This window comes from Nicotiana sylvestris, chromosome 9 (assembly GCF_000393655.2).
Source record: "Nicotiana sylvestris chromosome 9, ASM39365v2, whole genome shotgun sequence".
Taxonomy (NCBI): Eukaryota; Viridiplantae; Streptophyta; class Magnoliopsida; order Solanales; family Solanaceae; genus Nicotiana; species Nicotiana sylvestris.
This window is the reverse complement of record NC_091065.1, coordinates 58,962,438-58,988,333: the sequence shown is the minus strand read 5'-3', so window position 1 is coordinate 58,988,333 and position 25,896 is coordinate 58,962,438. Positions and strand designations below refer to the sequence as shown.

The following is a 25,896-nucleotide window of genomic DNA, read 5'->3' as shown; positions in this document are numbered from 1 at the left end:
TAGCAAATGCATAGTTGCCTATTGTGCATGGGATTGTGAAACTCCCTGGGTCAGACAGCTTCTCAGCTATGGGTCTCGTTACTACAGCACTACGTGTCTGAGTCAGTGCAATCATGGCCAAGTCTTGAAAGTCGAACTTAATAGACATCAAGTCCTTCATCATTTTTGCATAACCAAGCATTTACTTTAAGGTGTCAATCAATGGAATGTTCACCTAAATTTGCTTCAACATCTCCAAGAATTTTTTATTCTACTCATCTTTCTGATACTTGGCCAATCTATGTGGGAATGGAGTTGGAGGTCGTTTTTTCCTGTGATTTGAGTGTTATCTTGTTCAGGCACTGCTTCTACTGTTGTTTCTTGTGCTACCTCAGTCTCCTTCGCAACCTCTTTTTCTTTGCTGGTGTTCTTTTGTGCATGTTGTACCATCACCTTAGTTAACCCTGTTGAATCATCTATCTCAATAGGTATTGCATAAGTGTTTCAGTAGGTCAATTTTCACGAGCAATTTCTTGCTCCAGATCTAGGTCTCTACCATTTTGTAGACTTACTATCATAAGCTGTTTTAGGCCCTGCTCTTTTGGATTGATTTGTATGTCTGCAGGTAATGTCCTTTGGGGACGATTATTTAAAGCCATCAAAATTTGTCCTAATTGAATCTCAATACCCTTTATCGCTGATTCATGTGAGTCTACTCTCTCGGTTATTTTTCCAGTGGACCCAATCAGTTGTTTCAGCATTCCCTTAAGTTCAGCAAACCCATCATCTTGTCTCACAATATGTTGTTGTTGAGGTTGTTGATAACCCAGTTGCTGATTTTGCTGGTTGTAACCTATTGCCTTTGGTAAGGCACCACTTTAACCTGGGGTCACATAGCTCCAGGATTGTTGCTGTTATTGTATTGCTGCTGTGTTGGTCTATATTGTTGATTATGTTGTCCCCAATTCTGACCACCTTGCCTCTGTCCCCCATAGTTGGCCACATAGTTCATATCTTCATGATATTGCTGGTTGTCACCTTCTGCACTCCACGAGCAAACATATGGTTGGTTAATGCATAGTGTACATAAGCCCACATTAGTTGCATCAATTATGTGTATCTGCTACTTCTGTCCTGATTCATCTATCTTTTTGGTGCTCATTTGCATCATTAGAGTGGCCATATTTTCAGCTATGGAGCTGTTTGGGTCCAAAGACACTAAATGAACTACATGAGTGATTGTAGAGTCTCTTGTCATCCATCCTGAGTTTTGGGCCATCTTATCAAGTAGGATCTTGCTTTCTCTGAATGTTTTTCTAAAAAAGGCTCCACCTGCTGAAGCATCAACATTGGACTTTAAGCTGTCTGCCAATCCCATGTAAAACCTCTGCCCCAACATCTACTCCGGAATGTCATGATGTGGACACTTAACCAACATACCCTTGAACCTCTCCCACATTTCTTGTAATGTTTCTATTGGTTTCTTCCTAAAGCTCAATATCTCATTAATTTGTTTAGTAGTCTTATTGGGTGGGTAGAATTTGTTCACAATTTGCTTGACTAATTCCTCCCAAGTAGTGATAGAGTTTATGTAAAGTGAATTAAGCCAAGTCTGAGCCTCTCCTGTCACCGAGAATGGAAACAACTACAGCTTTATTGCTTCCGGTGTCACATTAATTGCCTTTGCGTGACACATATCAATAGAAAATTCTTTAGATGCTGCTGAGTATCTTCAACGTATGACCCTGAGAATAGTCCCTTGTTCTGCAACAAATATAGCATGTTGTTTGTGATTTGAAATGATTCTGCTTGTATCTGGGGGACTGCAATTGCGGTTGCTAGGTTGTCGGCGATGGATTATGCCTAATCATACAATGTTGCTTCTGGTACAAGAGGCACTATACCCTGATTGTTCAGGTCATTCACATTGTTTCTGTTGTTTAGATTTCCTACTTCTTCTGCCATGTCTGGTTTGATTTGTTCTGTTGAGTTCTGTTGTTGTTTGCCCTTCTTGTTTGCACGATTCAGTGCCTTGAAAACTTTTTCAGGATCTGATAATGCTTCGAACAATTCATCAGTTCTTGAGGAGTTTCTAGGCATGCACCTATAACGTCCAAGACTACAAACATTAGAATTTCAATGTATTTAGTTTAACTTGAAGAAAATTGACTACACTATGAATTTTAGCATTTCTTTTAACTGTAATTAATAACACCATTAATTTCCCGACAACGGCGCCAAAATTTGATCACGCCCAACTATGCCATAGAAAAAGAACTAAGCGGTCACTACAAATATATTCTGGTTAATAAATCAAGAGTCGAATACTACAGGGAATTAACCTATAAAACACAACTATTAGACTCGCACAAATTTACGCAATCAATCTTCAGAAATATTTAAGTAACGAATTGGGTTTTTACTAACTAAATATTACGTAATGAAAATGCAATAAATAACAACTAACTACGAACGGGTTGTAGACAAGAATTGGAATGATCTAAGGTTATGATTTCCCCTATTGTCAGAATCTTTTCCGCTATGTTTTCTATAAATTTGCTTAAGTCTTCTCTATCGATCATGAGCACTCTGACTGTCGTAACTTTCTCCCGAGTACTTATCATAATATACTAGACATATTCTCCCGAATTACGGTAGCTGTCCTAAAGTACAACTCACTCATATCGCACCAAGGTTTTGTTATCCCTAATCCCACCTTTAAATCCTTCATATTGATTCTGCATATACGTTAGAAGTGATGTTATTCAACAACTACCTAAATATGCACTATCTCTCGAGTAATGCACACTAATATGCACAGTCGATTGAGGGACCTTCAATCAACAACAATAATAATATAGTTGAACAAATAAAGAAAATACTATGTCAAATCTATATTAACATAACAAGAAAGTTAATAGCTAGGGATTCTAGTTCATTTTACACTCCTTTTTACTTGAGTTTTGATTAAAAATGTATACAAAATAGTCCCAAAGGCTTACAAGTTGCATTTGTTTGCATGGTTTGGTCAAAAAGGTGATAATTAGTCAAAACTAGCTCAAAAAGGAGTGAAACATGCACAAGTATCAAGAACAAGTCCAAGCATAGTTAAAACAGATCCACTGCGGCCGCAATTCATTTAGTGAGGTCCGCAGTGAGGAGATTCAGAGAGGTGCAGTTTCTGGTAACTCAAGCACTGTGGCCGCACTTCATTTTGTGCGGTCCACGGAGATGAGATTCAGAGAGTTATAAAAAATGGAGATTGAAGCCAGCGCGGTCCGCAAGCCATTTTGTACGGACCGCATTGAAGTCACCACGGTCGCGGTGCATTTTATGCGGCCCGTGGTGGCTAGATTCAGAGAATGATCAATTAAGCCAAGAAGCCTCATTACAGTCCGCGGTGCATTTTGTGCTGACCGCACTACCTCATTAGGGGTATTTTTGTCCAGAAAATTTGACCTAGTATAAATACTTTCTTTTCACATTTTTAGGGAATCTTTTGTAATCTAACTTTCAGTTGAGCATGTGAAATGTAGTTTTTTACTATTTTGAGTAATTTTATAGTAGGTTTATCATTGAATCTTCAATTATTAGCTTGTAATTAAATCTTATGGGTTATTCTTCATCTATTTATCAGTTTTCTTCTATTATTATGAGTAGCCAGACCCATTAGCTAGGGTTGTGACTCAACCCTAGTGTGGGTATTTGATGGGTCTTTTGATTTAAGGCTTAGATGTTTATGGGTAGTTGATATTTGGACTGATTTGTGTTTTTCATGTTGAATTAGTGGTTGCAAACACTAATTTGTGCCTATTTGACTTGGGCTCTTCTTGAGAAAGAGAGCTTGAGTCTAGGAAAATAAGTCCAATAAGGAATTGGGGTGTAATCAAGAGATTGATAGCCCCAATTAAAGTGTTACATCTACAAATAGTAATTCCCGACTTGAGCCTATATTGCTTGCACAATTTTGACACCCAATTGGTCTTGAGAAAGCCAATTAGGGCAAATTCACTCAAGCTACCGAGAGGTATAGAGTGAGTAATTCCGTGCATTGGCTATATCACAATCCCCAACATAACGTCTTTGCCTTAGGCTCTAGATCCCGTCAAGTATTCACCTAGGAGAAAGTCACTTCCCTAGTGCCTCTTTAACTAATTAGAAAACCCTACAAGCAATCATTCTTAGTTTAAGTTAGCTTATCATTAGCATAAATATTAGAAGTAATAACCAACCAAAAGATGATTGGAAGAGTAATTAAGAGCACTACGCATCTCTAGTTTAGATAGAAATCCAATTCCCACTTCTAGCTCCCTGTGGATTCGATCTCGACTATCTCGGATAAAAGCTGCTTCGACTGCTCTCACCACTTTATAGTAGTGTAGGGTTGACTCCGATCACTTTTTGGTGTCGTTTCTAGGGAGCTAACAGTTTTGGCTATCTATCTAAATAGTTTTGTGTATTGTTCTTCTTTCCTTCTGCGTTACTAATTTGTGGTGTCACAATTTCAGGTACAAAATGGCAGCAAACAACGCACCTCTTGGAGATCTTCCACCGGGAGAGGAGGTAGATGACAATATTAATAATGAGGTTCCTATTGTACCTCAAAGGCAGAGGAGAGGCCGTCAGGCCAATGATAATATTCCAGACCCTCCCCCGCCACCTCTAAGAGTGGCTGCTCGAGTGCTTCCCAACCAAAGATATGCTAGTGCAATGGCAGGGGCACATGGAATCATTGAGAGATTAGATCTTAGCTTTCAAGTAGGAGCCTACCGAACCATTACATAAGATAAGGGAGAGATACAGAACCACGATAAAGGAATGCCCCAACAATGATATGACTGAGGCAATGATACAACAGACTTTCTACCGGGGCATTAACACAACAAATTAGTATAGTGAACCAACTTGCTGGGGGTAATTTCATGAAGCTGTCTTATGATGAGGCTTGTGACATTCTTGACGAGATGGCTGACACGTCCTCAACTTGGCAAAGTAGAGCCAATGTGCCACAAGGTGACCCCACGGTCACTCACTTGAACAAAGAGCTACATGATCATGGGCAGGCAATAGCAGAGATGACAACAACAATGAACCAGCTAGCAAAGGCATAGTTACAGCAGGTTCAAAATCCACGCCAAGTAAATTCTATGGAGGATGTCAACATGCTAGTGAACAAAACAAGACAAAGAGGTCAACAGAACCAAGGTAGTTCGGATCAATATGACAATGATTGTGGTGGATTACAAGATGATGGTTATGATGGGCAGAATGAAGAAGTGCAATATATGAACAATTATCAGGGCCAAAGGGGCAATTCTTCCAACCAACAACAATATAGACCCTAAGGCAATTGGGGCAATCAACAACAACAAGGGAATAGTAATTGGGGGAACAACAACCAAAATTCTAACTGGGGCAATCAGAACAATCAGAGTAATTGGAATGGCAACAACAACAACTGGGGTGGTAACAACAATCAGGGTGGTTGGAATAATGACAATCAAGGAAATCGGGGGCAAGGCTTTCAAAGGCCCACAATGTATCAATAACCGGACAATCCACCCCCATTTCCATCTCAAGGTCCTAGTTCTTATAACAATGAAATGGGGAGAATTGAAATGATGTTTGAACAGATGATGAAAAAGAATGCGGACTCTGATGCTCAGTTGGCTTCCCATAATACTTCAATCAGAAACTTGGAGGTTCAATTAGGCCAAATCTCACAATCCTTGAATACTCGCCCTAAGGGGGCTCTACCAAGTGATACGATAGTTAACCCAAAGGGTGAAAACAATCATGTTATGGCGGTAACTACAAGAAGTGGATGAGACGGTGATGTGAATGCCTCCAAACATAAAGAAATTTTGAGTAATGAAGTTGAGTTGCAAGAGAATGAGGTCCCTTTGGTGGTTGAAAATGTGATTGATGAGAACGTGAATGAGGAAGTGAGGATTGATATTCAAGATGCCGAGATGGAGACTTAGAATGACGTGAACCCATCTAGGGAACACGTAATAAACATGCCGAAAACAGTTGTGCCTATATCCAAGGCTCCTTTGCCAAGGCCACCTCCACCTTATCCTCAAAGGCTCGCGAAGCAGAAAAATGAGAATCAGTTTAAGAAGTTTATTAACATGATGAAGAGCTTATCCATTAATGTGCCTTTGGTAGAGGCTCTAGAGCAAATACCGGGTTATGCTAAATTCATGAAGGACTTGGTGACAAAGAAAAGATCCATGGATTGTGAAACTATCAAGATGACCCACCAAGTTAGTGCAATAGTGCATTCAATGGCCCCGAAGCTAGAAGATCCGGTGCTTTCACCATTCCCTACACCATTGGAAGTGTGGACTTTACAAAAGCTCTATGTGATTTGGGGGCAAGTATCAACTTGATGCCCTACTCAGTTTTCAAGACTTTGGGTATTGGGCAACTGAGGCCGACTTTCATGAGATTGCAAATGGTGGATAGAACTATGAAGAGACCATTGGGTATCATTGATGATGTTCTTGTCTGGGTGGACAAATTTATCTTGCTAGCTGATTTTGTGATCTTGGATTGTGAGGTAGATTATGATGTTCCAATCATATTGGGAAAACCTTTCCTTGATACTGGGAAGGCCTTAGTTGATGTGGAAGCAGGGGAACTCACCTTCCGAGTGGGTAATGAGAAAGTAGTCTTTCATATGTGCAAGTCAATGAAGTAGCCCAACATTTATGAGGTGTGCTCCTTTGCAGACCTTGTCACGGCAGTGATAGTTGATGATACTAGTGCAATGATCTATGTGGAGGACTCTCTAGAGGCAGTATTATCGAATCTTGATGTAAATGACGACAAAGGCCGAGTGGAGTGCGTAAATGCTTTACATGAAATGGGATCTTATTCTTATGAGCCTAGGAAACTCTCTTTGGATCTTGAGAATAGGAATACTCCACCAACAAAACCTTCAATAGAGGAACTTCCGGTGTTGGAGTTGAAGCCATTGCCTCCATACCTCAGGTATGAATTCTTAGGCCCTAGTTCAACTTTGCCAGTTATTCTTTCCTCTTGTCTTACTAACATGTAGGTTGATGCCATATTGGTGGTGCTCCAAAAGCGGAAGAAGGCAATTGGATGGACCTTAGCCGATATTCGGGGGATAAGCCCCGCATTCTGTATGCACAAGATTATTCTGAAAGATGATGCAAAGCCCTCTTTGGAACATCAAAGGAGGTTGAACGAGGCAATGCAAGAAGTTGTGAAAAAGGAGGTGATCAAGTGATTGGATGCCGAGATTTTGTACCCCATCTCTGATAGCTCTTGGACTTCGCCGGTGCAATGTGTGCCGAAGAAGGGTGGTATGACCATGGTTACAAATTCGCAGAATGAGTTGATTCCAACAAGGACTGTCACCGGATGGAGGGTGTGCATGGACTACGGCAAGTTGAATAAAGTGACCCGCAAGGATCACTTTCCATTGCCTTTTCTTGATCAGTTATTAGATCGACTTGCTGGGCGTGCCTTCTACTGTTTCTTGGATGGGTATTCTGGGTATAACCAAATTTTGATTGCTCCAGAAGATCAGGAGAAGACCACTTTCACTTGTCCATATGACACCTTTGCCTTTTCTAAGATGCCTTTTGGGTTTTGTAATGCACCGGCTACATTCCAGCGGTGTATGATGGCCATTTTCACCGATATGGTGGAAGATATTTTGGAGGTGTTCATGGACGACTTTAGTGTTGTAGGTGACTCGTTTGATGAATGTTTAAAAAACTTGATAGAGTGTTGGCCCGTTGTGAAGAAACCAATCTTGTTCTTAATTAGGAGAAATGCCACTTCATGGTTGAGGAGGGCATAGTTCTTGGGCATAAAATTTCAAAGCAGGGTATAGAGGTGGACAAAGCAAAAATTGATGTGATTTCAAGGCTCCCTCCCCCTACTTCTATCAAGGGAGTTAGAAGTTTTCTTGGGCATGCGGGGTTCTACCGGAGATTTATCAAAGACTTTTCGAAGGTAGTGAACCCCTTATGCAATTTATTGAAAAAAGATGCCAAGTTCGTGTTCGATGAGAGATGTATGCAAGACTTTGAACTTCTCAAGCACAAGTTGACCACCACTCCTATTATTACCGCACCCAATTGGAGCTTGCCTTTCGAGCTTATGTGTGATGCGAGTGATGTCGCAGTTGGGGCGGTCTTGGGTCAAAGAGTGAACAAAATGTTTCATCCGGTGTACTATGCGAGAAAGACAATGAATGATGCTCAAGTGAACTACATGGTGACCGAGAAAGAGCTTTTAGCTATTGTGTTCGCGACGGAGAAATTTCGGCCGTATCTTATGGGTGCCAAGGTCATAGTTCATACCGATCATGCCGGACTCTAGTACTTGATGACGAAGAAGGATTCCAAAGCTAGACTGATACGATGGGTCTTGTTACTTCAAGAGTTTGATTTGGAGATTGTGAACCGGAAGGGTAGTAAAAACCAAGTGGCAGACCACTTGTCCCGCTTGGAGGAGGAGGGGAGGCCTCGTGATGGACTAGAGATCAATAATTCATTTCCCGATGAGCAACTTCTTTCTATGTCGGTGAATGGTATGTCATGGTTTGCGGACGTTGCTAATTTCCTCGTGACTGGTATAATCTCATGTGAGCTCTCTTCTAACCAAAGGAAGAAGCTCAAATGGGATAGTTTGGACTTCTATTGGGATGAGCAGTACTTGTTCAAGATCTGCATGGATGGTGTAATCCGAAGGTGTGTCCCAGAGGAGGAGCAATTAAGTATCTTAGAGGCTTGTCATTCTTCTCCCTATGGTGGCCATCATGGCGGGGCAAGGACGGCTTCAAAAGTTCTTAGTTGCGGGTTTTATTGGCCAACTTTGTACAAAGATGCAAGTGAACTTGTGAAGAGATGCAACAGATGTCAAAGAGCGGGTGGAATTTTGAAGAAAGATGAGATGCCTCTCAATACCATTCTTGAAGTTGATATTTCTAATGTTTGGGGCATTGATTTTATGGGCCCATTTATTAGCTCGTGTGGGAACACATACATTATTGTGGCGGTTGACTATGTTTCAAAGTAGGTTGAAGTGGTGACTTTACCCAACAATGAGGCCCAGAGTGTTGTTGCATTTCTCAAGAAGAGCATTTTTACAAGGTTTGGCACTCCTCGTGCAATCATAAGTGATGGGGGGTCTCATTTTTGTAATAGAGCTTTTGACACTTTGCTTGCAAAGTATGGTGTCAATCACAAAGTTTCTACTCCTTATCATCCTCAGGCGAGTGGCCAAGTTGAAGTTTCAAACAGGGAAATCAAGAGTATATTGTCAAAGATGGTCAATGCAAATAGGACCAATTGGTCAAAGAAGTTAGATGATGCTTTATGGGCTTATAGGACTGCTTACAAGACTCCGATTGGTATGTCTCTGTATCGGTTGGTGTTTGGTAAGGGTTGCTATCTTCCATTTGAGTTAGAGCACAAGGCCATATGGGCTTTGAGGAAGCTGAATCTTGAATGGGATGTGGCAGCAAATCTTCGTGTGGAGCAGCTTAATGAACTTGATGAATTCCGATTCCATGCCTACTCCAGTTCATCCTTGTACAAGGACAAGATGAAGTACCTTCATGATAAATATGCTCATGGCAAGGAGTTCAAAGTGGGTGATTTGGTTCTCTTGTTCAATTCTCGGTTACGTCTATTTCCGGGAAAGCTTAAGTCGAAATGGACTGGACCTTTTGAAGTAGTGTTTGTGACTCAGTTTGGTGCACTTTACTTGAAGAACAAAAATGGGGTGGTTTTCAGAGTTAATGGGCACAGGGTCAAGCACTACCTGATGAAAGCCACATGGTGGCACTGCTCCATCTAAAGTGATTTGATGGTAACCTGCGTCGTGCCTTGATGTTAAACCAGGCGCTTCTTGGGAGGCAACCCATGTGTCTTTCTTTTTTGTTTTTCTTTTTAGTGTACGATTTGCTTTTAGACTAACTGGTTGTAAGATGTGTGTAGGATTGTTTTGATGTAGTGCAGGACCAAGTTGGAAAGAAAATGTACACTCTCTAAAGTTTGCTATGCGGCCACATTGCATTTCTTGTGGACGCAAAGGCCTTAGCGCAGGGGAAACATTTCAATGCGGTTCGCAGAGTGGATTGGTCAAAAGGGGGGTTCTCTGAAGTTTGCCACCGCGACCGCAATGCAATTTGTGCGGTCCGCGGTGGACCACTGCGGCGCATAGAATTTATTGCGGTCCACAGTGGATGTCTCCCCAAGGCCTCATGTTTCTGAGTACCGCAGACCGCGGTGCCATTTTGTGCGGTCCTCAATGGGTAGGTACAGTGGGTCTTAGGTTCTTTTTCTATAAATAGGACCTCAGGCCCTCATTTCAAACTTTTCGATCCTTTGCTCTCAATAGTAAAAAAAATTATTGTTCATCACGCTTAGCTGCATGAATTCAATTGTTGAGCCTCATTCATCTACATTGCATCTCACTTCTAGTACTTTTAATTTTTCCCTAGCTTTTAAATGTGTTTTATTTTCTTTTTAAATTGTTAGTTCTACGTTTCTTCTCCCCTTTTTCTTTAATTTTTTAGCTTAAGGTTTCATAAGTTATTTAGATTAGGATTAATTAGTTAAAAATATTAATTGAACACCTAGAGGATCAATAATCGGTGAAAATTAGACTAAAAATGTGAAGAAAATTGAAACCCTAGGTTGGTGTTGCTGGGTATAACTTACCATGGACTGCAGTGGATTTATTACGATCCGTGGTGCTTCTCCACGGTCCGCAATGCCATTTTGTGCGGACTGCGGTGGTGAAACTTCTGAAAGTTGAGAATTGAGGATCGCGACCGCGATGGATTTTGTGCGGTCTGCGGTGCCTTAATACGGACCGCGATACCATTTTGTACGGTCCGCAATGGACTTTATCAGAGAGTGGGTAGTCTGACCCCCACCTCAATGCGGACTGTGGTGCTATTTTGTGCAGTCCGCGGTGGTCCCTTTACGACCGCACTACATTTTGTGCGGTCCGCAGTCTACAGCCTGCAACTATTTTCTTCTGTGTTACAATTGTTTTCTTTCTAATTCTTCTAACACTGTGATACTAACAAGCTTCAACTGAATTTCGCTTGTAGACAATGGTTCAATCACGAGGCGGTGGTAGAAAATAAGAGGGAAAAGGAGAGTCCTCCCGAGGTAGGGGACGAGACATGATCAGATTGACCTCACAAGTCTGGCAGGCCATCAAAGATACCAAGAAGACAATAAGGGTTGCTGATAGAGCTATTTCCTATTCGGGGAGTGAGTATGTGCCCTCCCGGGAGGCGTCCGACTCAAACTCCGTGCCAGAATATGTTCCTGACTGGACGGAGAGGAACAGATTGAGAGATACACCTCCGGGCTCTCCTACTGCCCAAGCGTCAGTGAAAATTTCATCTGAGTCATCTGACAGCTCAGTTGCGGGCAGTGACAGTGCCTCTTCTACCTCACATACAGCTTCAATACCCGATAAGGATCCCGTAGAAAAAGAATGAGGGGGTGAGCCCCAAGTAGGAGGAGTAGAGAGAACCAGGAAACCAGAAGCATGGCAAGATAGGTTTTGAGTGAAGTGGCATACCATAAGTTCAGAGAATGGTGGCCCGAGAGGAAGTTGATACCTGGGCGGAAATTCATTACAAAGGATATTTTGCCTCACAACCCCAATGTGCTGAAGCAGTTCAGAGAGAGAGTAGGCTGGGACTATTTCATAGGCCACATGGAGGATACCAATGAGCACTTAGTCAAGGATTTTTACACCAATGTTTTCCACATCAAAAAGGGCACTACAGTGACTAAGGTGCAAAATTTGAAAATAAAGTTTGATGGAAAAACGATCAATGACTACCTGGGCTTCCCGGAGGAGGATAAGACATTGTACTTAGAAAAGGTAGTTTTGGGGGAGGATGCCCGTCCGTGGTTAGAAGAGTACTTGGCAATACTAGGTACCACCCTAACATGGTTGACAGCGGGAGTAAAAATTTTGAGGAGAACCCTGAACTTCGAAGCAAAATGGTGGGAGACATTTGTGTGCAGCAGGCTAGACCCCACTATTCACGAGAACCCTTTTCCTATCTCCTGGGCTATATTGATGGCATCTATCATGGCGGGGTACCCGATCAACATCGGGAATGTGATGTCTAGGGTGATTACACGGGTGGTGAACGAAGGTGATAGATCCTAACCCTTCCCAAATTTCCTAACTATGTACTTTGAGGATCAAGATGTAGAAAGAAGGAGATTTGATGTGAAGGTGAAGCCGAAGGCACCCTTTTCCTGGTACAACCTATAGGGTGATGACAACCCTAAAGGCAAGGACCCCAAGGGCAAATCCACTGCTTCTACTGGCAGTCTAAAGAGCCAATAGTAGTAGTGGCTCCTACTCAGCCTCCTTCAGCTACCCCAGATATGGCCCCAGGTCCCTCTACTACCAATGCCTCATATATCCCCTCCTCTTCAGCTTACCCATTGACTGCCCACCATCTAAACCAGACCCTTGCCAGTATCAACAACTGGATACAGACAGCCACTTCTAAGATGTCTGTACTTTTTACCTCAGTGGCAGCCCAGTCGGTACCCCCTCAGTCACAGGTCCCACAGTCAGTGGAGGAAACTCTCAAGGAGCTTCTAGAAAACCATAAGAAGCTCCTAGAGAACCAATAATTAATATTGGACGCTATGGGTTCTCATGGAAAAGCATTGAAGGAGTTGACCAAAGAAACAAAGAAATTGAGAAAGACTTGGGCATCCAAGGAGTCGGTGAAAGAATTGAGGGTGGAGATGAAGAAATTGAAGGCTGATCACTTGACTTTGGACATTTTATTGCATGACCCAGCTCCAGTAGCCCAGCCTGAGCCGGAGCAGGAGACAAAGAGGCCAGCAAAGAGGAAGAGGGTGATTCCCCGTGTTGATGATGCTGTGATAGAGTTGGAGGAGCCGCAGGGAGGTTCCTTTAGCCAGCCTCAGGCCCCAGTACAGGCCTAGGTCCCAGTGAAGACACAGGTTATAGGGAGCCAGTCACAGGTTCTTGAGCAGTCTAAGGACCCAAGGACCCAGATTCATGATCCTATGCAGACAGGGGGTCAATAGGGAGTTTCTCTTTACTCTCTATCTTTTATTGTTCTTATTTTGGTTAGTTAGCATTGGGGACAATGCTAGCTCTCATTTGAGGGGGTATGCCCTATTTTGGATGATTTGGGTTGTATATATGACATTACTTTCTTTTTATTATGCTTTATTTTTACTTTTGGTATATACATAATTTTACCATTTTAGTTCACTTTTCGTACTTTGCAACTTTGGTCTGTATATAAAGTTACTTTCTGATGTATATATTCATTCCCCCATATGTATATTCATCTAAATCTCCCCTTGTACATATTCATTCTACTTTCCGCATTTTCTCTTTCATAGTTTCTTATTTCATTTTGATAGCTTCTTATTTTGAGTTTTGCGTTCAATAAGCCTTTGGTTTTCTTAATGCCACGGTTCTTTTCAAAGGTGGTATTTGTGTGAATCGAATGCCTCTTCCCGATGATGGATGACATGATAAACTTCTTAAGGGTTTGAGTCTATTTTCTTTTGCTTTTTGTGTAAATAACAACTAGTTAGTAAGGGTGTTTTAAGCAAAGCTTCACTTGGGCCTAACACATTTGTCTTTGATACTATGGTCAAAAACAAATTATTGTGTATAAAATGGTGAAAGTTGTGACCTTGAGACTCTTGTGTTGGCCAATAAACATCAAGTGGTTTTTTGGGACCATTCGTGTTGCTCAAATCTTAGCTAAGGTTGTTGTAAGACCCCGACTTTGTCTCTTTAGCAATCATATAGCTTGTGTGGTGAGAATTTGAATTGCAAGTCCAAGTCCCGAGCCATTAGTCTAGAACTTGCCCTGAATGTTTGTCTAGGCGAAATTCTAAGTATAGTTTGACTTGAGATGTGATTATAGGCTCTCTTTGATCAGAATGATGTCTTGAAAACTTCCATAGCCTACCAATGTTAATGTCCCTAGTCAACCCTTTTGAGCCATAGACTTTTTTCTTTCAAAAACCACGATACAAGCCTTTACCCGTTCTAAAAATACCCTCTCTTGGCACCCGGTCTTTCCTTAGTACAAGGCAAAAGCATAAGTTTGGGGGGGGGGGAAGATGAGGAATGCAACAAAGTGGTAAAAGGTACAAAATGAAGAAAAAGAAAGGCAATAAAAAAGAAAGAAAATCAAAAAGTTAAAAAGAGTGATTAATGTAAAAAAAATGAAGGGATTCAATAAAAGTAAAGAGATGAAAGGTGTGAAAAGTTGAGAAAGGAGAAAAAAAGGTTTGAAATGTACAAGAAAGAGTGATAGTGTGTCTCTCTAACCCCTAAAAAAGAAGTTAAATGACTCAAAGGGTCAAGAGAATATGTGCCAAAATGAAGCAAATGAGGAAGATGGAACCTACCTAGACCAAATATTTCCTACCCTGAACCAAAAGCCTTCACTATATCTCCACAAAAGCCCTATATGATCTTGAGTTGAATGAAGCTTACATTAGTGGTGACTCACATAAGGGGCAAGCTTATAGTACTTAGAACTGGACTTGTGACCTTTCTTTGAGAGAGATGAGTGTGTTTTCCACACTCCTCGTTCTGAGTGCTACAATCTAAAAGTGAGGGTTGCTTAAGGAAAGTTGAGGAGTATGAGTTTGGGTTCCACAATGACCAAAGTAGTAGAAAGAGTTTCTTTGATGGGTTGAGTCAACTCTTGATGCTGTTGTGTCGCACTAAATCCATGGTGTTTAAAAGGTCGAATGTTGTTAATGATTCATTTGAATTGAGGGCAATTATTAGTCACAATTGATGCTAGATGAGGTCACTTTAGGTCAGCTGAATTTTCTTGGATTTACTCTTAAGAGGTGGGTCTTATTTTGTTTGCTTGAGGACAAACAAAAGCTTAAGTTTGGGGGAGTTGATAACTAGGGATTCTAGTTCATTTTACACTCCTTTTTACTTGAGTTTTGATTAAAAATATATACAAAATATTCCCAAAGGCTTACATGTTGTACTTGTTTGCAGGGTTTGGTAAAAAAAGTGACAATTAGTCAAAACCAGCTCAAAAAGGAGTGAAACATGCACAAGTACCAAGAACAAGTTCAAGCACAGTTAAAACAGATCCACTACGGCCGCAATCCATTTAGTGCGGTCCGCGGTGAGGAGATTCAGAGAGGTGCAGTTTCTAGTAACTCAAGTACTGCGGCCGCAAACCATTTTGTGCGAACCGCAGTAGCCTCACCACGACCGCACTTCATTTTGTGCGGTCTGCGGAGATGAGATTCAGTTATAAAAAATGGAGATTGAAGCCAGCGCGGTCCGCAAGCCATTTTGTGCATTGAAGTCACCGCGACCACGGTGCATTTTATGCTGCCCGCGGTGGCCAGATTCAAAAAACGATCAATTAAGCCAAGAAGCCTCATTGCGGTTTGCGGTGCATTTTGTGCGGACCGCACTACCTCGTCAGGGGTATTTTTATCCAAAAAATTCGGCCTAGTATAAATACTTTCTTTTCACATTTTTAGGGCATATTTTGTAATCTAACTTTCACCTGAGCACGTGAACGGTAGTTTTTGACTATTTTGAGTAATTTTATAGTGGGTTTATCATTGAATCTTTAATTATTAGCCTGTAATTAAATCTTATGGGTTATTCTTCATCTATTTATCAATTTTCTTCCATTATTATGAGTAGCTAGACCCAGTAGCTAGAGTTGTGGCTCAACCCTAGTATGGGTATTTGATGGGTCTTTTGATTTAAGGCTTAGATGTTTATGGGTAGTTGATATTTGGATTGATTTGTATTTTCCATGTTGAATTAGTGGTTGCAAATACTAATTTGTGCCTATTTGACTTGGGCTCTTCTTGAGAAAGAGAGCTTGAGTCTAGAAAAATCAGCCCAACAAGGAATTGGGGTGTAATCAAGAGATTGATAGCCCCAATTAAAGGGTTAAATCTAGAGATAGTAATACTCGACTTGAGCCTATATTGCTTGCATAATTTTGATACCCAATTGGTCTTGAGAAAGTCAATTAGGGCAAAGTCACTCAAGCTACCGAGAGGTATAGAGTGAGTAATTCCGTGCATTGGCTATATCACAATCCCCAACATAACGTCTTTGCCTTAGGCTTTAGATCCTGTCAAGTATTCACCTAGGAGAAAGTCACTTTCCTAGCGCCTCTTTAACTAATTAGAAAACCCTACAAACAATTATTCTTAGTTTAAGTTAGCTTATCATTAGCATAAATATCAGAAGTAATAACCAACCAAAAGATGATTGGAAGAGTAATTAAGAGCACTACACATCTCTAGTTTAGATAGGAATCCAATCCCCACTTCTAGCTCCCTATGGATTCGATCCCGACCATCTCGGATAAAAGCTGCTTCGACCGCTCTCGCCACTTCGTAGTGGTGTAGGGTTGGCTCCGATCAAAAGTCATCCTCCAATAGATTCCATAAAACCCTAGATTAGGAATTTAGCTACTCATACTCATAGTAAAAATATCCAAAGTATTTTGCATAACTAAAATACAAAGTAAAGATGAAAGGATGTAGAAATTGATGATTCTAACTCCCAACGGGTTTTCCGCAAGCTATTCTTGCCTCAGGTTGCCAAAAGTCCTTCAAACTGGCATTTTTAGGTCTATTTATATGTGTAGGAAAAGACCTAAACGTGTAGGTCAAGTCCTAGTCAAACTAGGAGACGAAATAAGTCTTCAAAACTCGGAATGTGCACGCCCAAACCTGGCCTCGCGAGGCATAACGCCTGGTGGACCTCGCCCCAGACCTGGCGTCGCCAGGCATAACACCTGGTGGACCTCGCTTTAGGCCCGGCGTCGCCTACTCTAACGTCTGCTTTAGGTCTGGCTTCGCCTGATCTAACGCCTACTTTAGGCCTGGCATCGCCTGATCTAACGCCTACTTTAGGCATGGCATCGCCTACTCTAACGCCTGCTTTAGCCCTGGCTTCGCCAACTTTCTCATTTTCACTGTTCTCGAGCACACATTTAATGTTTAAGTATCTCTTTTGCTCTACTTTCATCTCCAATGTACCTACACATAAAATAGACTCCATTACGCACAAATGAAGTGTAATTTATCATCAAAGCATATAAAATGCAAGGCACATAATGTACGAAATTATGAAATTATAGCCACACATCACGGCACGCAACCTGATCCCACCGTACACACTCAATCCTCATTTATTTCACCATAACATCATTGATCAATATCAAGAGTCATATATAAAATTCGTTGCGGTGCGTAAAAGCGATCAAATGATCGCAAATGCGATTTCTACTGTTCCCAAGCTCCCTTCGCAATTGCGAACAAAATATTCGCAAATGCGACGGACGTCGTAAATGCAATCCGCCACCTCGCAATTGCGAGGTACGCAAACCATACCAGCAACACATGGTCATCAACTATTCTCCAAAGTTCAAAATCAGTCCGTAGCCTATCCGAAACTCACATGAGCCTCTCGAGTTCCAAAGCAAACATGCACACAAGTGTAATAACATCATACAAACTTACTCGCGCAATCAAAATACCAAAATAATACCTAAAACTACGAATCAGACATCAAAATGAATGAAATTTTCAAAAAAAATCTAAGAACATGCAAATTTACAACCGGACGTCCGAGTCACGTTATCGTGCACCAAATTTGCAGACATGTCATAAATAGTGAAATGAACCTATTCCAAGTTCTGAAATCGAAATCTGAACCCGATAGCAACAAAGTCAACCTACGGTCAAGCTTGGAAATTCTTTAAAGTTTAAAACTTCAAATTACTAGTTTTCAACAAATCACATTAATTCAAGTTAGGGAATTATGAATTCGATTCCGATCATATGGCCAAGTCCCAAATCATGATACAGGCCCATCGGGACCGTCAAAACATTTATTCGAGTCCGTTTACATAAAATATTGACCGTAGTCAACTAAAAATTAAGGTTAAAAATTCGCATTTTCTTAAATTCTCCACATAAAAACTTTTCGAAACAAGATATGAATTGCGCACACAATAGTTGGGATTTCGAAACACATAAATGAAGGCTAAAATTCAAAGTGACCTATCAGACCATCACATTTAGACAAAAAAAAGGTTATAAAAAGACCAAAAAAGAAAAATATGATAGCAGATCCAGTCACGCGCCTAAGAGCCATGAACTACAATCTTTTTGCCATGTCAGTATATTATGTTTAAGTGACATAGTTGAATGTGGTTAAAGTGTTTAAATGAAACCTGACTAAGTTGAGGCGTCCAAATAAATTTTGGTTCCATATTTAAGGGGCCAATATATGTTTGGCTTTAAATTAAATAGTGACAATGTTAATATTAAATGAGATTTAATAAATATTAAATTTTGCTACGAGCTAAAAATAAATTATTCACAAGCCTATTGGATGTGATATTCTTACATGTGTTTGATTAAGGGACTGTTTGGACATAAAACTTTTTTCACTTTTTCCGATTTTTTTTCACTTTTTTCGGATTTAGTTTTTGTCCATGAAAATTTTAAATTTCACTTGAAGTTGAATTTCGAAATTTTTAAAAAATATAAAAAAAAACTATAAAAAGCTATTTTTCAAAAGTTTCACTTCAAATCATTCACAAAAGTCTAAAAACAACTCCAAACTGTATTCATGTCCAAACACAACTCTAGTTTTCAAATACCATTTTCACTTAATTTTTTTTTTTGCGTTTTCATAATTCTTGTGTCCAAACGCCCACTAAAAATATTTACTCCTTTCGTCTCAATTTATATGATATTTTTGAACATGATATAAAATCTATGCATGAAAGTAAGATATTTAAAATTTATAATTTAAAATAAGTTATAAATATTTATATGATTATAAATTATCTCATCAAAAATAAAATGAGAAGTTTAAAGGTAAATTATTTAAAATATGATGAAGTAAACCAAAAAACAGGTGTCACATAAAACAACACAAAGGAAATATATCTTTAATTAGATAAATGTTAAATTTTGATAAAAAAAAAATATTTGTCATGCATGGGTCAATTATCTATATGATTCAAGGACATATGAGTTTGGAAAATTGCGTATGTCCTTTCTTATTAAAAAGAATAGTAAAAGTTTGCGTTTTTAGATTAAAGACTTTATCTTTCACATTCTTAAAAAGGATTATCTCTATGTTCATTGGTGGGTGATATTATGATAACACAATTTTTCACAGAAGAAATAATTTAATATAACCTTTTACAATTTAAACGGAAAAATTATCCAAAGTTCCTACGTATAAAATTAACGATGATATTTTAAAAATTTAAACATAAAACTAAAAACAATTGTAATGACCACAAATCTATTGACTGCTAAAGTAAAGCAGAATTTGTGAAACTTTTTTATTAGTTTTTATTGAAGTGAATTTGCAAAAAAAAATAAAAAATAAAAATTACTGCATTAATTGGGAACTTGATTAAAACTCATTTTGGTAGTAATAAGTTGGCCCAAACAATTTGAAACTCGGGAAAGGATCATATTTGTCTCTTTACTATAAAATATAAGTTATATTTATCCTCTATTTTACCTTTTTAATAAAGATATTCTACCATTATACTTTAGAGTCTATTTTACCTTCCCCACCCCCCGCCCCCGCCCCACCCATCAAAACTTTCTTCCTAACTTAAAAAATCTATGTGCCAAGCCTTATTGAATAAAAAGGCCCGCTCTATTTTTAATCCTAAAACCACCCGCTAACTCATGTGCAAATATAATGAATTTGCACCAGGATGGAGATATTCTATTTCCACCAAATTTGCACATGAATTTTAAAAAGGCCTAGCTTTTTGGACCCATACCTATCGATTCTGAAGTATATAGTAGGGGTATCTTTATTAGGAAAATAAAATGACGGATAAATATAAGTTATTTGTTTAATAGAGGTGCAAATATAATCCATTTTCGTTGGAAATTTGGAATTAAGGACCGCAAGAAGGTACAATTATTATTGCACATGCAGAGTTGTATGTGTGCTGTAGTAAATTATGGTTGGAAGTACTGTCAAGTGTCAACGACTTCCCGATAAGACCTCTGGCTTCACTGAGCCGGTAAAAAGTAGAATGTGTTACCTCACAACTACACTTTAAGAAACATTTGGTTCCCACATTTGTTAATACTAGTATCGATATGGCTAGCAGTTAGCACGTTAATAATGGCATATAATGATTTAAATATTTATTTATATAAAGAAATAACAAAATTTAATTAATGAGGAAAATTTTATGTATAGTAATACAATAATCATCTAAATATCGACAAATATTATTACCTTAGCATAAATACGTGAATTCAAAATGAAAAGACATCATCATAACTCACACAAATGATCAATTTAGTCATGTTAGTTAGATAAATATGTATTATAGTTTAATAGTATTTAATATGACGGTACCTTAATGAACACTTCTTTGTAGACGATGTTTTCTTGTGTATGTTTTCTTCTAATGCTTTGGTTGCTCTGCCATAATCAGAACTCTTGTTGTTGATATTGATATCTCTCTTGAAAGTGCAGCATATAGTTGTTCGCGCTAAAAATATATTTCTGCAAATATACTCCAATATTTAGGATGTTTGTCCCTGTGCTTTATTTGTAATAATTGCAAAACATAAACATATTGAAAATTATTTTTACACAAATTTAAAAGGACATTCTTTAGTTTCGGAAGACGAAAGTTGAATTCGGGAATAAATACATACTTAGAAGCACATTCACCAATATCATAATTTATGTATGTATGACGTTATTGTCAAAACTTTTATATACCATCTGCATGTTATTACATAAATTATTCGACGGACCTAAGTTTTCCAATAGCATAACAGACATATTTTTCTTCAAAATTAACCTATATGTAATGGAAGATCAATTTTAACTTAATCTATTATATATATGGTGGCACTAACATATGTATGAAGAACTTGATAACAAACATGCACGGTAGAAGGCCATTTGGTATTAAAGTATTTAAGGATTCTTCTGGGTAGTAATTGTTGGTATCATATTCTGCCGGGTCAAAAACTAATTTTTACCATAAAACTTAGCAATCAATCTTTTATTATGTTGATTAACATATTTATTTCTTCTAGCTAAGATAGCTCTTTAATTTCTATTAAATAGTATGCACAAATTGCATTTAGTCTAACGATGAGAATATTCCCTTTATTAAATACACTACTATTACCATTGGGGTTGTTAACTAAGTGTTTTAAAAGAACCAAATCATCTTTTATTGGATGATCTTTTTCGTTTCCGACACGAAGTAAGAGTCACTGAATGACTGAATGGTGGATCTGCTCTTATTTTTATATTTCATGCCAATTGAATTTTTTTCATTTGAGGCCATACATATTGGCAAGCTAGCCTTTACAGTCTCTGCTTTCGTCGATTTTGGAACTGCTGGTAGTACTTGACATAAACCACCTCCCAAACTATTACTTTTCTACCAGACGGTTTATTGATATCCAATTTATCTCTATAACTCTGGGCAACTGTTCTAAGCGCTTCATTTCATATTATCAATTTTTCTTTCCTTACAAATTTAGCACCATTGCTCTACTTTAATATATTTGTGATGATTTTTTTAGCTGTTTGAAGAGGTATATCAAATCTAAAGTGAGTTGTATCTCGTCTCTTGATCAGACGTTTGCAAGTAATGTATGACATAGGAATATCATTTTGATTATGCAGGAGGCATCTAAAAAAGATAATCATGCTATACCATAGTCGATTCTTTATAATATAGTTTTGAAAGTTTGTTCTTGTTTAGGGTTTAGTATTGATTGGGCTTCCTCAAACACTTATATGACCTTTTGATTCTTAATACAATACTAACCTTTTTTACTTTATGTTCTAATTTTTTAAATTTTTTATGGAATAAATTTATGTACCCTAAGATTATTTTTTTCTATTTGAAAAATAATTATATTCATATGATGAATTTAAAAAATAATTGAATTGGATTCTCTTGCTAATAATTAATTTAAAGATTGAATTATTTGATCTTGAATAAAAAATAATTTAGTTTATGTTGATTCAAATTCTTAATATGAGTACATCTCTTGTTTTAAAAATTTAATCATAATTATAATTTTATCCACCATAAATTTTATTTCAAAGAGTAAAAAGATCGATATGACATTCCACTTTTAGATCTTTATTTTTGCAGAATTATTAGTGATATTGACTCTTACAAACCATTTTTCTTTCTCTTCCTCAGACATCTGTATTTTTAATATTTTCTTAGTTGTTCTTTAATAATTGGGTATATTTTTCAATATTACACGAAAGATAGCAAAAGGATATTATTTGAGTAGAAAGCAATTCAAAATAATACAAAAATACTTTATCATGGAAATATTTTTCTCTCTCAATTTGAACGCTTTATGTAGTCCATTTAACATTACTTTTATTTTTTCTTGGTATTGCCAATGCAGAGGATTCCTATGAAACTAATTTTATTAAACCTTCCTATATATTTTTAATAATAAGTTAATAGACAAAATATTATTAATTTTAAAATCTTAAATTTAAAAAAAAATTAACATAGAAGGTAATTTAGTCCAAAAAATAGGTTATTACAATAATGTCATTTCCCTATAAGTTCTTCTGTTTAATATTTTAGGGTTATTTTGGTGTATCAATATTGTATTCATACTTTTATAATAATAGAGACTCATTTTTCTTAATGGATTTGGGCAATACATTGTCAAATTAAATTAGTAATAGGACAATATAATATGACATGTTTAAATTAAATTAGTAATAATAATTTTTAAGAAGCATATCCTAATAGTAATAGGATTAGGTGCTAAATATTTGTGTCTATCCCAAATGTAATTATATTAATAGGAAACCTAATGCGTTCCTAAAGGTTTACGTGAGCACATACAGTATTATATCCTAAAACTAATAGGATTACAAGGCTAATGTCTAGAATTTCACCAATGTTTGTAACGACTCGGCCGGTCGTTTCATGAGTTACCGCTCTGTTTCCCCCATTTATGCTTCTTACTGCTTTGATTATCTGTTCTATGTATGGTCGGGTTGGTTGGCTCGGGTTCGGAAAGGTTTTGAGAAGGTTCGAGACACTTGGTCTCTTTTAAGAAAGCTTAAGTTGGAAAAGTCAACTGGATGTTATCTTATGTGTTAGAGGGCTCGGATGCGAGTTCCGATGGTTCGGATAGCTTCGGGAGGTGATTTGGGACTTAGGAGTGTGATTGGAACGTGTTTTGGAGGTCCATGTAGGTTTAGGCTTGAATTGACAAAAATGGTATTTTGGCGTTTTCCGGTTGGTAGGTGAGATTTTGATATAGGGGTCAGAACGGAATTCCGGGAGTTGCAGTAGGTCTGTTATGTCATTTGGGAGGTGTGTGCAAAATTTCAGGTCATTCGGACGTGGTTTGGTATACTTTTTGATCAAAAGCGAAATTTGGAAGATTTTGGAAACTTAGGCTTGAATCCGATGTGTTTTGGTTGATTCGATATTGTTTGAGGTGTTTTGAAGATTAGTATAAGTTTGGATGGTGGTATATGATGTGTCGGGGGCCTCGGGGTGTTCCGAATGGTTGGCGGAAAGTTTGAAAGTTGGTTTTGGCAGCTGAAGATGTGTCATTCCTGTCATAACCGCACATGCAGCTAGGGGACCGTAGGTGCAGTCTCGCAGAAGCGAAAAGGGAGCCGCAGATGCGGCCAAGTGGAAGGTTGGCAGGAACCGCATAAACTGTTGAGAAACCGCACCTGCGATGGCGCAGGTGCGGGTTAGGCATCACAGATGCGGAGACTGTGGGGCTTAAGTGAGGACCGCAAAAGCGGTACCGCAGAAGCGGGATTTTGGCCGCAGATGCGAAATCCCTGGATCAGAAGGTATAAATTATTTCCTTCGCAAATTTTTGGGTTATTCCACCATTTCTAAGTCGGTTTTGGAGCTTTTTGGGAGATTTTGAATAGGGATTCAAGGGGTATCGTCTGAAGGTAAGATTGTTGAACCTAAAACTCGTTTCTATGGTATTATTTCATGGATTAAAGTTGTAATTAGTGGAAATTAAGGGTTAAATTTGGGAAGCTAGGGCTTGGTATTGGAGACCTAGACTTGAGGATTTGAGGGGCCATTTGTGGTCGGATTTTGGGACTTTTGATACGTATGAACTCGCGGGGAGATAAGAAATCTATTGATGTGAATTTTATCGAATTCCGAGACGTGGGCCCGGGGGTCGGGTTTTGGTTAATTTCGGGATTTATATTGTAAATTGGTTATTTTCGCATGGGCTTCGCTCCCTTAGCATATTTTGACATCGTGATTCTGATTTTGGATAGATTCAATGCGAGTTGAGGCCGATTCGAGGGGAAAAGGCATCGCGGGCTAGAATTTGGACCGGATTGAGGTGAGTAATGATTTAAAATGTTGTCTTGATGGTATGAAACCCCGGATTTGCACATCGTGGTGTTATATTGAGGTGACACACACGCTAGATGACGAGCGTGGGGTTGTGCACCGTTGGGGATTGTGACTTAGTCCATCCCGAATGATTATTTTACCGCGTATTGATTGAAAACTATTTGCTATCATCATGTTTTGGGCTGAATGTCATATTTGAGCCTCGCGCCAACTATTTGGACCCTTAGGAGATTTTACTGATATTTCCTCATTGTTTTAACTTTATACTTATACTCAGTCATGTTATATTCTACTGTTCTCATAACTCAGCCATGTCTACTCTGTTTTAATACATTAAATGATATTTTAATAATTTGAGCTGAGTATCATATTTTACTGTTGCCCGAGTGACTTATGAGATTCTGACTGAGTAAGGCCGATGGCCTGTGTTGTGAGGATACACTGATTTATGATTATGAGGCTGAGGGCCTGAGATTGTACGCCACGAGGTGGCTTGTTGATATGAGGCCGAGAGCCTATTGATGATGCCACGAGATAGTTTGATATTGCGCTTAGGCCATAAGGGGCCCCTCCAGGAGTCTGCATACCCCTAGTAAGCGCGGGTACCCAGTGTGATATGAGATATAGACCGAGGGGCTGGTATTGTTCCATGTGTTGCCCGAGGGGCTGATTTTGTTGGTATTGTGCCCGAGGAGCAGTTCTTTATGTGTTTATCTTTTCTAGCTGCCAGTCATTTGCTTGCTTAACTGTTAAAAAAGCATTTTTAAAAGAAGTTTAAACTGAACTAAAGTGGCTTTACATGTTTTCACTGTTTCATTGCTTTTACTGGTTATTATTGTTTTTGTATAGCCTGTTGATGTGCCTTTACGTGATTTCTTATTTCCCAGTCTGCATTTATCATTATTACTCACTGAGTTGGAGTACTCGCTTTACTCCGTGCACCCCGTGTGCTGATTCAGGCGCTTCAGATCCTGATTGTGAGGGTTGAGAGCTTCCAGCAGATTCCGGAGTTCACGAGGTAGCTGCTCGGCGTTCACAGCCCCGTGCATTCTCCCCCTATCCCATCTTTCTTTTCTCTATTTTAGTTCTGAAATAGTTTGTGTAGACTCTCTCATACTTTTAGTTTTTATGATAGATGTTCATGACTGGTGATACCCTGATGTCGGGTTGTGTTGGTTTTATTTTCCGCAAAATGTACTGTTTCACCGCTTAATTGATGATTTAAATCGTGTTAAAGACTTAATTATGTATTTTAGATTGTTAAAAGGAATTGGGTGTTGTGTCGACTGGCCTTATCTTTACGAGAGGCGCCATCACGACCGGGTCCGGGTTTAGGGTTGTGACAAGTTGGTATCAAAGCCTAGGTTACATAGGTCTCTAGAGTCATGAGCAGGTTTAGTAGAGTCTCGCGGATCGGTACAGATACGTCTGCATTTATCCTTGAGAGG

At 38.8% G+C, this 25,896-nt stretch overlaps 1 non-coding gene across 1 annotated transcript; it reads left to right on the top strand.

Annotated features, from left to right (window-relative positions):
• Positions 1-1,388: 1,388 nt before the first annotated feature.
• Positions 1,389-1,495, top strand: LOC138878844 (small nucleolar RNA R71). The gene has a single exon (XR_011402617.1). It is a non-coding gene; the product is annotated as a small nucleolar RNA R71 (small nucleolar RNA).
• The last annotated feature ends 24,401 nt before the right edge of the window (positions 1,496-25,896 follow it).